The sequence below is a fragment of the Octopus bimaculoides genome, chromosome 8, assembly GCF_046866305.1.
Source record: "Octopus bimaculoides isolate indiv1 chromosome 8, ASM4686630v1, whole genome shotgun sequence".
NCBI lineage: Eukaryota > Metazoa > Mollusca > Cephalopoda > Octopoda > Octopodidae > Octopus > Octopus bimaculoides.
Window position 1 is genome coordinate 100,680,124 of NC_142935.1, and position 2,500 is coordinate 100,682,623.

The 2,500-nt window shown below is 33.4% G+C and overlaps 1 protein-coding gene across 3 annotated transcripts in view; it reads left to right on the forward strand.

Annotated features, from left to right (window-relative positions):
* LOC106872559 (uncharacterized) overlaps window positions 1-2,500 on the forward strand; it is an 82,791-nt gene that overhangs the window by 47,653 nt on the left and 32,638 nt on the right. The window contains exon 2 of one of the 3 annotated variants that reach the window (XM_052970297.2): window positions 806-1,983. The exons of 1 other annotated variant lie outside the window; for it this stretch is intronic. The gene's annotated coding sequence lies outside the window, so the exon portion shown is untranslated. The remainder of the gene's footprint in view (window positions 1-805; window positions 1,984-2,500) is intronic. One more of the 3 variants, XM_052970296.2, reaches the window with a different exon arrangement.

A 2,500-nucleotide genomic window follows, 5' to 3' on the forward strand; every position in this document is an offset into this window, starting at 1 on the left:
ACGCAAACCCAAGCAGACATTCAGTAAAAAAATAACGAACACAGCCAACCCTACCATACCCACCACTCCCAAAAAACAAAAACATCCCAACAACAACAAATAATTTACATTAGTAATCATATCTTCCCATCACTCTCGTTCACAGACGCACGCGAAGAGGTCCACCATCCACATCTACACACACATACATAAATACATATACGTCGACACACACATATATATATGTATATATACTCGCATACATGTGTGTGTGTGTGTATAAAGTGTGAGAGAGAAAAGGGGTGAAAGAGAGAGAGAGCATGTGTAAGTGTGGATGTAACGTGGTGACGTGTTGAGAAAGGGAGAGAGAGAGAGAGGGGGGGGAGGGATGTTTATGATAACAGAGGAAAGATACGGCCCAGACACTTGGTGTGCAACCTTCGCAAAGAGAAAAGCTCCGCTACGAATCGCTCTCGCGACCGGTTCTTTTTTTTTTTTCAGTATCGGGAAAAAATAACAACAGCGAACCCCTTTTTAAAACTCCTCCTTTTAAGCAATCCAAGGATTACTACTGTTACTATTATTATTATTGTTATTATTTAATATTAATGATACATTTAATTGTTGCTTATTAAGAAGAAACACAAGAGCAAAGGATAAACAAAAGACGATTATATTATTTTGCACGCATTAAAAGAAAATATAGAATTGATAATAATAATAATAATATTAATAATAATATTAATAATTGAAAGAAAAGTTTATTTGATCTGCTGACATCGATAACAACAGCAAGAAGACTAATTAATTGTCATTATCTCATTAGCATCAGATGTTATTATTTAATATCGTCACCAAACAATTAATTTCACAACGATGTTAATAACAGTAACGACACCAGCAGCAGCAGCAACAAGAAGAACAACAACAACAGCCACACCAACAGCAGCAGCAACAACGACTGGAACAACTTAGAAAAACACCAGCAGAAAGAACAACATCAACGGGAACACTTTGGTTTTAAACAGCGAAACGGAACAAACAATAATAATAGTAATTATTATTATTATTATTTAGTATTTTTTTTTATATCTTGCTTATTGTTTGTTTAAGGCATGGAAACCGGAATAATTTTATTTTAAATTTTCTTTCTTTCACCGATCAAACAACGGGATTTTAACACGCGACAAATATATTCACACACGAATACAAACACATACATAATATATACGTTGTATAAACGAAAGTAATTATTATATGTCATTATTATATACAGCATGTGCGAGAGGCAAATAGATGTTCTTCCCTGCTCTCTGTCTTTCTCGTTCTTTTTCTCAAGCGCCTCCTATCCATACATATACATACAGGCATACACACAGACAGACAGGTACTTCTTGAAAAATAAGTAAGGCTATATATATATATATATATAATTTGACCGCAAACCAAAATAGGAAGATACGGGTAGGTAGAGAAATATTATTACAATTGACAGTAGTTATTCATTCCGTTAATATACGCATACATCATACAAACATCGATACATTCACGTATACATTCACACGTTAATACATACACTTGTATATAGATTCATTTCTGCGACACACACACATATATATGTATATATATATATGCATACTTGTGTTGTGAATCCGTTTAAAAGCACCAACACCCCACCCCACACACACATACAGACGATTAACATATACTTTCGCTTTGTTTATTATTGTTAGTAATATCTGTACTGTTATTAATCAATTTTTCTTTAATAATCGAAAATACAGATCCTTGTGCCACAGAAACAAACAAACAAACGCTATTATTGTTATTATTATTATTAGTAGTAGTAGTAGTATTGTTTTTGAAATACAAACAACAAATGCACACAAAAATAATACAAAAGATATGAAAGAAATGTCTTTGGATTTTTGTTTAACTGGATGAACAAGGATTAACCGTTGCCAATATAATCTGAAAACAACCCAAAGATAACGACCCAAAAAAGTAAGAATATATATATATCTATCTTTTATCATTTTACTTGTTTCAGTCTTTAACTGTGGCCATGCTGGGGCACAAACTTGAAGGGCTTTTAGTCAAACAAATCGGACTCAGTACATATTTTATATTTATTAAGTCTGGTAATCATTCTGCCGTTCTTTTTTGTCGAACCGCTACGTTACAGAGACATAAAGAAACTAGTACCGATTGTCAGGCAGTGGTGGGCGGATTAAACATAGACACGAACACACAAACATATATAATACAAATACTATGTGAGTATATGCGTATATACGTACATGTATGTACATACCTACATCTACATGAATATATAGATGCATATCTGGGTACAGGACGTCACAAAAAAACGTGGACAAAATGAAAAACAGAACATAAACAGAGCACAGAAAACACACAGGCCACATAGAGAATATTTCCTTCATCAGCTGCTACCATTCTAAAACTAAGCGTTTCGTAGAGTTATATAATATATATACATACACACACTTACAATGGACTT